The sequence below is a fragment of the Chaetodon auriga genome, chromosome 1 (assembly GCF_051107435.1).
Source record: "Chaetodon auriga isolate fChaAug3 chromosome 1, fChaAug3.hap1, whole genome shotgun sequence".
Classification (NCBI taxonomy): Eukaryota; Metazoa; Chordata; class Actinopteri; order Chaetodontiformes; family Chaetodontidae; genus Chaetodon; species Chaetodon auriga.
The window spans coordinates 32,242,231-32,254,784 of NC_135074.1; the positions used below are offsets into that span (position 1 = coordinate 32,242,231).

General features: G+C 46.5%; 1 protein-coding gene across 3 annotated transcripts in view; it reads left to right on the forward strand.

Annotated features, from left to right (window-relative positions):
• The window catches only part of large2 (LARGE xylosyl- and glucuronyltransferase 2), a 151,787-nt gene that overhangs the window by 25,833 nt on the left and 113,400 nt on the right, over positions 1-12,554 (forward strand). For 2 of the 3 annotated variants that reach the window (XM_076735559.1, XM_076735553.1), the window contains one exon: positions 4,334-4,390. The exons of the other annotated variant lie outside the window; for it this stretch is intronic. The gene's annotated coding sequence lies outside the window, so the exon portion shown is untranslated. Of the gene's footprint in view, positions 1-4,333; positions 4,391-12,554 lie in introns of those variants that run through there. 3 annotated transcript variants of the gene reach the window in all.

A 12,554-nucleotide genomic window follows, 5' to 3' on the forward strand; every position in this document is an offset into this window, starting at 1 on the left:
AAACATAACTAATTTCATAAAAGTAAGATCTCCACAGCTTTGTTTTTATTCGGACCCTCTGCCCAAAGTGTAAAAAAACAACAATGATGATATTATTTGTGCAACTTGATTGGCCGTTAACTAAAAGAGGCATAAAGTAATGAAGTGATGGTAAACCTGATCCTTGTCGTAACATGTAGCCTCACTGTATTTACACTCTGTCATGTCAGCGCTGAATGACGAGCCGCGCGGTACAGAAGAAGAATAAGAAGTGTTCTGGCTCTGCAGCTCAGAGCAGATCCAGAGTCAGTCACGTCTGAGCTCACTGATGTGAAGACAGTGAGAGCGGCAGAGTTAAACTGAAGTCGAGTCGTGCTCTGCGCTGCTGATGAAGACTAATGAGAGCGACGGCCTTCGCTCGGGCCGTCCCTCCGTCCCCGAGGTGGACTGACGCATCATGAAGATCAGCTCCATGAGCTTCAGCCGCAGTCGCACCCAAACCTTTCCTACGTGCTTGTGTTTGATTATTTGCCTTTTGGATTTATGTCATGTACGTCATGTATTTGGATACAGCCAATCAAATCTTTCATAAAGCAGTGACATCACCGTTCTGTCACTCAGGGAACGTCACAGTGGAACCACAGACGCGGAACAAGAACCCTCGTTAGCTTCATGCTACGTCTCCTGCTCACAGACAGTAACAGTGCAGCCTGCCAGCCGCTGTCAATCACACGCGCAGGGACACGCCCCTCAGCCGGCTCAGGTGAACAGGAACTTGACCAATGACCTCCTTTCCCTCCTTTTTGATCATATAAAACTCTCAGCCATACTTTTAAAACCAGGCTGATGTTATTTATGAGTAAAGATAAGTTCGGCGGGACTTCAGGAGGCGTCAGTACTCCAGTCAAGGTTGTTTTTGTAGTACTACATAAATCAACCCTGTAGCAAATCTACTGTAACCTTGAACTGTGATACCTGAGGTGTGAAAACACAGTTTATGTCTTCATGATTTTCTCTGGACTCCCTGAATGAACACCTTCCTGATCCTGCAGCCTCCTCTGATTCTCTCTGTGAACACACACCTCATCCTGTTTCTGTGCGCTGTGTGTTGATGTGTGTACTTTGTGTACTTTGTGTACTCGAACCTGCTCATGAATATTCACCGTGGTTTTGCGGCTTTGTCCCGTTTGTCCTCTGCGTCTCTGTTATGTGACTCTGTGACGTCGTGTCATTCAGGATCAAAGCCGCTTCGTCTCGTCCTCGCCGACGTCCAGCCGTCCGTCAGGCGGTTTAATCCTCCGCGTGTCTGTCAGAGGAGGCGGCGTGATCCATTACAGCTCATTGTGCTCCTCCTGAGGAGGCTGCTGCCTGGCTGTGATGTGTGTGTGTGTGTGTGTGTGTGTGTGTGTGTGTGTGCGTGTGTGTGTGCGTGTGTGTGTGTTTAAATAGGTATTACATGTATTTCATATCCTGTTGGTGTCTGATCTCATTCTAATGAGCTCCAATTACAGATCGTTAACACACACTCAGTTGAAATTGATACTGATTGAGACATACACACACAGACACACACAGACACACACAGACACACACAGACACACGCACACCTTGATGTTCCCATAATGCCTCACTTCCCCCTCTGTGGAGTTTGTCCAGCATGTAAACAAATTTGTTACCTGAAAAAAAGGTGTTTGCAGCTGAGGACATGTCTGAAGTTTAAATGTGTTTTTGAAGTAGTAGTATTACACGTACCATCCTACTGGCTGCACACTGGAGTACGACGAGGACCTGAAAAATACACCTTTCAGGCCAAATATAAACTGTGAAACTATCAATGATTCATTTGTCTGTGATGGACAGATGATGGACAGATGATGGACAGATGATGGACAGATGATGGAGGACAAACCAGAGCTGGAGGAAGTACTCACACCTTTTACTGTAGCAGAAATAGTAGAAATAATTTTACCAGTGTAAAAATACTCTGTTACAAGTATAAGTCCTGCATGCAAAATCTTACTTGACTAAAAAAGAAGTATGTGAGTACTAGCATCTAAATATACTTGAAGTACCAGCAGTAAAAGTATCTGTGGAAGCGTATCGTCAGTCCAGCTGAGCCGCCGATGTCGGAGCTGAACTCGTGTCTTCTCCATCGCGGCGGTCACATTTTGTAGCTGTTTCCGAACCTGAGACCTAAACGAGAAAGGTTGAATGTTCAGTCGTCACCCCGAGGTTGAGCCCGGCTGGGTCATGTGACGAGAAGGACCAATAGAATCCACCTCAGCCTGATCTCCAGCTGCTCTTTGAAGGGAAGTCTGTTTCACAAACTGGTTTCTGTGGGACTGAGGCGTGTTTCAGGTGTTTCAGCCCTGAATCCAGCACTTCCTGTCCCCGCTGCGGTCACGCTGGTAGTGTTTGTGACTGCTGAGCAGCCAGAAATGGTGGCGCCGTTAAAAAGGCGATGAGGCTGCACTCGGCCGTTAATTCTGCATCAGTGAATGAATTTTTAAATTTTTCATTTCGTACCACATCAGTAGCTCATCTCTCATCAGACTCTATGAGCTCTTATATTATTAACATAAAAAGTAGCATAAGGGGAAGTGTTGGCAGGAGGAGGGTCTGCCTGACCCCCCCCAACACAGACCTGAAACCACACACACAGAAAACATTCACACACACACACACACACACACACACACACGGCTCCACCACACGCTGTTTGCTTTCAACTGTGCCATGAAAAGCAGCATCTGAGAGGTGGGTTCATCACTAATCCTGTTTTTGACGCTTTCAGCCTCCTGCAGTGTGAGCACACGAGGAGTCAAAAAGACGGGAGGCCGCCGATGCCTCGCCTCTGTCCTCAGCTTCGTTTTCATCTGTGCAGGAAAGTCTTATTCAGAAACCTGACCTCATCTTCGGTGCCGTCTCCAGCAGGCAGTTTGTCAGAGGCGACGCTAACGACGCTAACGTTCTGTAATTACGTCTGCAGAGTCGATCTCACTCTTACTCTGGACGTTAAGCTAAGCTAGCTCCAATGAAGCGTCAGCCTCACATCGTGCCGCTGGTCTGAACTGGTCTTCAGACGTGGATCGGGCTCAGTGCTGCCCCTGTTTCTTTCTCCTCTTAGACATTAACACCTGGTGCACCACAATGAGGCGAAGAAGATGCCACATTTGAACCACACGGTGGTCAAATGACACATTTTACTGATTTCTTAGATACGTTTGGACATTTAAGGTGCGATGCAGCTGGTTTTCTTTCTGTGAGTAAACACGGACGTCGACTCCTGTTCGACTCGTTCGTCCTGCTCCTGCTGGATTTCTGACCGTAACGTGGCTGCTCCACACCGGCTGCTCCCGCCTGCAGCAGAGCTTAAACTGCCCCCTCCCATGAGGCTTCTGCTGGGTCCTGTGGGATCCAGTCCCTGTGCAGTCTGCATGGATGTAAACATCGCAGGCTTTCAGATACTGAGTGATCACTCACATTTTCCTGTTTAGTGTCTTAATTGGATGTAATCCACAGCTAATAATGTTCTAACTTAGAGCTGCTACAAACAGTTATTTTCATCAGAGATTAAGCTGCTGATTATTTCTCAGTTAACTGCTCAGTTGCAGCTTTGCAGCTCGCACAGACATGGTCATAGAAAATGTACAAATAGAGCAGATATTCACATCCTGTTACGTCCTGGTCTGCTGATTGAAGCTGCTCAATCTTGTTCCTAAACTGTGTTTTAAGTCAATAAAGATTTTTTTGAATGTCTGCATGCGTGTGGTCAGGCTTCAGTCTTTGTGCCCGCTCGTCTTAGTCCCTGAGTTTGTTCCGGCTCTTTCTCCTGGTGCTTTCCTTCTGGTTTTTAGTTTCTAGTGGTTTGTTTTTGGGCACCTCTGCTTCATTATTAGACCTTTTTGCGTTCTGAATGTCTGTATCTCGAGTAAAGACTTTTGACTCCACCTGCTTCGAGTGAGGATTTGAGAAGATTATTACAGTGTTCGACTTGATGAGTGTTGCTCCAACAGTCTTAACGCAGTAATATATTCTTTATTCTTTACGCTCATTAAAATGATTGCAGTGAACACAGGAAATGAAGCAGGAGGCTGTAAAGTTGATCATGTGTGGCCTCTTTCTTCTGTTACTGTCATCTTTACGTCAGATTAACGAGGCAGCCTGAGTTACAGAGTGAGAGAACACAGCTGCTCTCAGATCTGCTGAGTGTTCGCTGACTGAACTGGACTCAACCAATAATCTTTACCTGCTGAAGCAGTAAAACACACTTCAGCTGCTGCACATCATGTCAGACTTAATGTGTGCGTATCTGTGTGCAGATGTGTGTGTGTTGACCTGCCGTCTCTTGCAGGTCTGAACTGGACGCCGGAGGTCGTTTATTCCGCCGACAAAACGCCGTCTCGGGCAGGTACGTGACTTTCCTTCTCAGCTGCTCTGGTGATAAATGACGATGCTCCTCTGTCAGTTCGCAAAGCTGCAGAAACCTTTTTTCAATGCACACACACACACACACACACACACACACACACACACACACACACACACTGAGGGTGACACTGTTGATGGCGTACGTCCTTTGTCTCCTGCTGACCAGTTGTTTCCAGTGTCCTGCTCGTCCTCCCGTGTTTTTGGTTTCTGTCCTGTCGTTAAGAGACCAATATGGCTGATGTGAGTTCAGATGGTTATTGTACTGGAGGATGACTGTGTGGTTCTGTGATGTTCTCCATAGAACCGAAAACTTGTTCGAACACAGCGGAGACGCAGGCCCGAGCCTGAGCGCTCGTTGATGGGACGTCTGCCTGGACGATGTGGCTCTTTACTGTTGAGTTTTGTCCCATCAGTCTCAGCTGTGCTCTGCAGCCTTACAGCTGCGATACGGAGCCACAGAGGCATCAATAACAGACTTCAACAAGACAGCAGAGTGTCGGGACAATCGATCCGTTTGAAGAGAAAGTTAACTTTTTATTGCTCGTTCAGTCCATCGTGAACAAACACAGTTTACAGAACACTGCTTCCACTCTGACCCACTGAAGAATTATTACCTGCTGTTCAGGTGAGCTCACTTTCAGTTTGACCTCCAAATGAACATAAACTGAGTCCGTGTTCCTGCTGTGTTGGAATCTGTCAGTAATGTTGCAGCTGACCTCAGATCTCAGCTACGAACGTGAGTAAAGTGAGTTAATTATTATCATAACTGACTGAAATGATGACTAAAACGATGAAGGACAGAGGGTCTAAAAAATACTCAACGTGGTGCGTTCAAAAGCATCTGGTTCACTTCAGCATAACGAGAACTTCTCTTCTGATCGTGTCCTGTTTTCTTGTGACATTAACATCCATAAAGAGCGCAGTCATCTGCGTAAACTCAAACCCTGACAGTCTACCCGCGTCCATTTAGGCCTGATGGTTGTGTTTGATTGATGGCCACACCGGGACTTAAAACAGTCAATTTTCAGTTTGTGGACTCGCTCGTCTCGACCTTTGAGGGAACAGAGAGCAGGAGGCCCAAAGAGAAGAAGCCACTGATTTGATTAACATGCTGTTCACTGGTTAAATGACCTTCAGATGCTTCTGCAGGATCCCGACTCTGTTCTTTACAAACTTTTCATTTTGCTGTTTGTTCCTTAAATAAAATGAAGCTGAGAAGCTGCTCTGGGACATGATGGCGATAGTGACGATGGATGATTGACTGTCTCTCCTCTCCGACACTTTCCTGCACTTTAATATCACTTGAAACTTTTTAAAGTTACTGTGAGCGGTGTGTGTTTCTGTCTTTGTGACTGTTGCAGGTCAGAAGTTGTTGTTATTTGTTGTTTAGTCACTGCCGAGCCTCGCAGCAGGCCGCTGCTTCAGCTTTGTTCCTGTCATCATGACAAATGACTCAGCTGATTTCAGACCAGCACTTCCCCGATGGGACACGAGTCATTTAGGTAACAAATTGGCCTTATTACTTTCAAGATTGCTGCCGAAGTGACTCTCAGTCATGTCGCGTCTGAGACGACAGCGTGAGCATTTTAATAACATCACCTGAGCTTTGGAAAACATCCCGTCCACATTCGTCACCACTCTCCTCCTCTCAGTTCTTCATATCCGGGGAGGGTCGAATCAAGGGCAGCTGGACTCGGTTGTAGAAACTTTAAAACATTTCGCCGCTCATCCATCATCACGTCTGACTGCTGGGAAGTTCCAGGTATTTGACCTCTGCGGGGTCGTTATCAGGGTCATTGATACTGCTGATCGTTAGTGCTGCTGGCTGTGTAACAACAGTCAGTGGAGTCACCTGAGGCCAGGTGATTGGAGTATGATTGGCAGTAGGTGGGTGGGGGATAAGTGGTTGTTGACCTCCTCCTCTGTTGAAGGATGGGTTCTCCTCTTTCAAACCGGCTGTCCTCCCCGTCCAAAATATGTGTGTTGTTGTCCTCTAGAGTGTCTCTTACCTGTCAGTCTCAGGTGAACTGCTGAGTCTCGGCCTGAGGACTTGACCCCCCCGTGTTGAGCCATGCATTTGTTTAATGGTTGTTTAGTTTCCTGGCGTACGAGCGTTCCTCCCTGTGTTGGACTGCAGACTCTACACTGCTTTTCTTGTTTTTGGGTCCTTCTGGTGGAACAGTTTCATTCTTGGTTTGGTTGTTGAGTTCAGTTGTTGCCTTTGTTTCTTCCTGGATCTCGTGGTTGTTTCCACAAAGGTCCAGTTAGGATCCACAAGCTTTGCGTGGATCCCTCAGATGTTCGTGTCCTTCTTCTGGGCCTGGAGCCTTGTTGGTTCACTCTCAACACGGCGTTGCAGGGTCAGTATTGGTCTGTCTGGGAGGGGGTTTCCTGTATACTCCAACATGGAGCCAACGGCACAGCCATGCTTTCTGTTGCCTTTCAGTTCTTTCTCTTCATCTTTCTGCTCCTCCTCCTCTTTTATCTGAGGAGTTCTTGTGAGCTGCTGTGTAGAAAAATGTCAGGTCACGTTTTCTTTCATCACATCCATCAGAATAATGATTAATTCTGCTTAATCAAAGCTGAGGAATTATTTTATTAATGCAGTGCTGAATGATCACTTATCAGTCATTCTGCAGAAAGCTAAGAACAGTGGCAGTTTTCAGAACTGATGACTTTGAATTTATCAGTAATTAATCAAGTAAAACAAGCATTCAGTGTTAACTTTGTCAACAAAACTCTGACAAGAAATTATTGTGGCCAGTTTAACTAAAATTTAACAAAAAATGAACTTTGAAAATGAAAACTATGAAAAAGTTTATTATAGTATTTGTCAATGGAAAAATAAACTAATGTGAATTAAAGATGAAATAATGGACGAATGAGCTGATTTCTTTTTTTTAAATGTAAAGTGTTTTTTAACAATCTGCATGCAGCTTTGCTAATGTTAGCATAATATTAGCTTGATGTTAGCCAGCGTTAGTGGTTCTGGGAACCGATTCTTGGAATAAAGGTCGAATCCCACTGAAAATGAGACAGCATCAAAACAAAGGTAAGTGTTAATGGAACCCTGTAAATGGATATGAGGGCAACAATGCTTCCAGTCAGCTTTGCTCTGTTTACAGATGAAGGTAAGGAAGGAGTTCAGGATTAATGCAGGCTGTCACAGCGCCGGACTGGGATAATAATTCAAGCTGGAAATCCAACTTCAACCTCTGCACATTCATAACAGACCAAACTACTGTTATGTTGATTTTTTTCTGTTCGTACCACCAACGTTTCTCTCAGTTCATACACTGAACTGTGTGTTCAGCAGATGTGACCGACTCCATAAAACCATAATCATCCAACCAACGATCTAACCCAGCAGCTAACAGCCAATCAGAGGCACGGTAGGGTGGGTCCTGTAGGTACCCCTCGTGTCATTTCTGGAGGCGGTCCTCTACGACGTCAGGTGACGTACAGAAAACAGAAAACTCATCCAGTCACAGAACAGCAGGCGCGAGCTGCTGATCGTACACAGTGTGTACTGGATGGCGATGAGGGTCAGAGGTCACTGTCAATCAGTGGTTGCCGTGGTTTCCAGCCCACGTCAGCCTGTGCGAGCGTCCGAATGCGCCCACTGATCACGATCCATGCTGGACTCTCGGCGTTCGAACGTCTGCAGAGACAAACAGCAGCTGCTGCTCTGAGTCATCTCCTCTGGGACACATTTCATCTCTGCACACATTTATTCCACAACTTTCAGCCCCTTTAAGAGCTTATCTCTGGCATATTATTGGCAACCAGAAACCAGCTGGTGCAGCTCCACCCACGCTCCTCCTCACTGTCCATTTCTGGCTCTGGTGGAGTCAGACACTGAGCTGCTGTCACTGAGCTTCATAGTGGATCTTCAGAAACCTGTGGGTGACGTCACGGAGCCCACGTCCACGTTCTCCACAGTCTGTGATGAAGACACCTGAGACCTGTGAACAAGTGTGACCAAGCAGTTCACTTTGGAAACAAACCTCCAGGTCAGTTCTAATTATTCGGAGGAAAAATGGCGTCAAACAATAAAATCCTAACTCGGACTGTCCGTCGTGAATGTCGGATCCGCTTCCTGCTTAAACTCTGACCTGCTGTACCTCCTGGACTGTGTGAACTCTTTTCCTTTGCATTGCGAGATGGTTGCTGATACTCAGTTTGACCTCCTGATCGGTGAAGATAATCTAAGTGAACTGACTTGTTGTCTCTTTACCCGTCTTGCTTCTTGATCATCCTCTTCACAGAGCTTTTACACATCTTTTTAGGTTTGTGTTTTCATTTCATTTCAAACGTTAAAGACACTGTGACGTGTGAAAAACTCCTGAACCTTCAGTGGCTCTCCTGCACGACTGAGTGTGAACATAAAGTCTAACAAATAAAACCGTCACCGATGTTGGAGTAGCTCTGCCCTTTTGCCGTCCTGTCAGATCAAACAGCCTTTAACTGATATTACACCAGTTTACAGTTCAGAGCTCAGTCGGGCACAGTGCCAGCGTGAGCCGGGCGGCTTGGTTTCCATTTCATTTCTATTTGGCTCTTGAAAAAGCGAATGCTGCTTGTGCTGGCTCTTAGCTTCAAATAAACACAATATGTACCAACAGTGTCGTGAATACAAAGTAATGAGCCAAACAGGAAAGGTCCTGCGCTGTTTGACCAACACTTCGCTGAGGAAGCATCGGACTGCAGCACCTCTTCCTCCTGCTCCTGTTTGATGATCAGCTGATTCGGCCTCACCTGCCGCCTCATGTGCCGCCTGCACCGTTTAACCAGCTTACCCTCCGCTTGCTGCTGCCTACCAATTAGCACGCCACCGTGGTCAAAGGAGAATAATCAGTGTTTCATCCCACAGTCCCTCACTGAGTTACATTACACCTCCATGTATATGAAAAATACATCATATAAGGAACGAGTCGTTACTTCATGGTGTCTTTCAGTGAGCTGTGCAGATCTGACCATTGAACCCGCAGATCAAACGTTTACACTCCACGTCCACATGCACAATCCAAATTTTACCTTTCGTCCACACAGTAATGCAGTTTTAGGTCACTGCAAACAGAGATTTTGGAAAAAAAAAAAAATCTCTGCTTGCAGTGTTGGCGTGTAGACAGGAAGCAGAGCTTTCAGTGATGATGAAGCGGACGCTGTTACCTTCTTTGTTTACGGGGTGATGTTGCTGTGCTAACGTTGCTAACAGACCTTTTACATGTTTACACATAAATGCACCGTCACTCTTCCACTGAGGTCGCTGCTGCAGAGTCCCACCACAAACAAGACGAGGCTGGTCCGACCTCAAGCTGCAGGTAGAGGCTTTTTCAGGCCTCTGATTGGCCGACGTGGCTTTAGGTTATTTTGCTGCCTGTTGGGTTGGCGTGTTCCTGACGGCACTTTGTTTTTTCACGTTTTCATGTCGACGGAGATTTTTTTAAAACAGTAAAAGGAAAAAATTGTTTTAAAGAATACCTGTACGTGTCGACATTCGTCCCAGCGTTCGTCCCAGCGTTCGTCCCAGCGTTCGTCCCAGTGTTCGTCCCAGCGTTCGTCCCAGCGTTCGTCCCAGTGTTCGTCCCAGTGTTCGTCCCAGCGTTCGTCCCAGTGTTCGTCCCAGCGTTCGTCCCAGCATGCATCTTGGGCAGAAAGGACAGTTATAGTGATACTTATCCACTCTGAGAAAAGCTAAATGAATCCAAGAAGCATGAACAGTCTGATATCTGTGTCACATTGAGCGCCAGATGATGAAAAGGTGTAAATTCATCTGTGTCTCCATATGCAGTCTTTACTCCATCCAACTGTAACTACGTCAGTGAGTGGGCGGTGGAGGTAGTTACAATTCTGTGTCTGATTAAAACTAAAGGGAAAACAACATGTAATCTTACAGAGGACAACACCAAGCTGCTGTATCATCTATCTGATCCCCGATCAGTTCGACCGCTGAACGATCGATGAGAGTCAGAAGATCAAACTTTTGTCTTGAGTTTGCATCATATTTACGCTCCACTGTTTGTTCTGACGATGTCACGCTGCCTACGAAGGTTGAACCAACCAGACAATGGAAAGACTTGTGGTTGTTGTGTCATTTAAAGGTAGTTTTTCTGGTGAGGACAGTCTCATTCCTGCGTGTGATGATAAATGTTAAACCAGTGACTGTTTTGGGTGGAAGCCTGTAAATGTCTAGTTAAAGTAATAAAGATTACTGCGATCTGTACTTCATGTCACATGACGTCCTCGAGGACTTCACTTTGTTTTAAATGCACAAGAAAATCCACTCTGCTTCCACGACATTCAATTAGCCGTGTTTACAGTAAGTCATTAAAACTTCGTCATATGAATTCCTAATGACCAGGGACACGAGTTAATCCTGTCTGTGCGTTGGCTGTGTGTAAGTGTGGGTTTTTGTGAGGCTGGCTTATGTATAAATGTCACATTTAACCGCTTATGTTGCTGCATTAATGAGGTTTGTCCTGCACTGCTGTGTCTGTGTGAGGCTGTTTACCGACCCTGCAGGGCCGAGCATTAACGACCGCTCGCTCCATCATCAGCCAACACACTTAAAGCTCAATTTGTTCTCATTATAATCAGCAGAAAACACTGTCAAAACTAATTTTCCATGGAGAGCGTACAGCCAGCGCTCTTTGCTGACCCTGGTGTTTTCTGCGCTGGGGGTGGCGAGGCGATACGCCGCGCTGAGCCGTCATTAAAAATGCATCTTGAAACGTGACAAAGCCATCTAAAACCTGTTTGCCATTCAACTGATTCAGCACTCGGCCTCTCCAAACTGCACTGGAGGAGCAGCCAAGGCTTCCTCAGCTGACTCGTACGAACGCGTGTTCGTATGTCTCATCGGGCTCTAGTCTCAGTCTCCAACCTGTCAGAAGTCTTTACTGTCTTTATATTTGCACACGCTGTTCAGCTGCAGCAAAAATCCAACAGAGTTAGTGTGCGTTGTGGGGCGGCCTGACTCATGCCTGGTTCTGGTGTATTTAGGTTTGGTGGTGTCACACAGCGTCAGCAGCCCTGCAGCTCCTCTCTTTTCCTGCTGCATGTTGCTCGGGAAGGTAACTGCAGGCGGTGGCGCGCTGTAGATCTGCTTGAGTTTCAAAAAGAGCAAATATAGAACCACGACAAGTCGAGATGGTCCTTAACCCAGATACATCTCCACTGATTGTCTCTCCACTTTACTGCCAATGGCACAGAGGAGATAAAGAGATGCTGTCTTTGATGCTAGTTCTTAGGAGACGGTGAGATGTTTAAAAGCTTTAAAGGAAGGTAACAGAGATCACAGCACGCCTCATCCTCTGGGGACCATGAACACTGACAGCACGTCATGGTGGCGCTACAGGAAAGCTCGCAGTGATTCATCCTCAAACAAAAAAAGTGTTGATGGTGTGAGACATGAGGTCAGTAAGCCGCCACAATGATAAACATTATCATCCTCTGTAGACCCTGAATATCTGTCCCAGATGTATACTGGTGTGTGTTTTGTGGGTGTGTTGCTGCAGACAGCCTCTACTTCCTTTGCTGCGGTTCAGGTCAGGTGATGAGTTGGTGAACCTTTTTTCCCTTCGTTCAGTTTCTTTTCACACAGAGAAGAATCCAAGCGAGCCCAAGTGCAGCACTGCAAACCATGTGAGAACGCCTCAGCCAGGTAAACACAGGTAGAAGGTCCTGAAGGAGGCCCGCTGGTCAAATACAACATACGACGTTGCATTGGTTCAGGTCCGATCTTCATTCTCATTGCTAGCAACTGTTATATGAAGCATCACCTGACTGTGGGGGCCGTTTTCCCCAAACCTCCAAAGTCTGCCAGATCGTGGATCACAGATCACGTTCCCACCACGAAGGCACTGCTCCAGACTTTGTCTGGGACTGGACCGAGACCACCACCTCTGAGGGTCTGCAGCAGGCTTTGATTCACAGCTCTCAGAACAGCCCAAACAAACCACAGTGTGTAGACTTTAAAACAGCTCTCTCCTTCTGGTCTGAGTCAGCACTGTTACGGCTGATTTATCGCGTTCTTCGGATGACCAGAACGCAGAGCGTTAGCGTAGCTAGCCTGCTAGCTCTGATCAGCCCTTCTGTGATGCACAGAGAGAGAAGTGATGTGGCTGCTGGAGAGAAAGTTC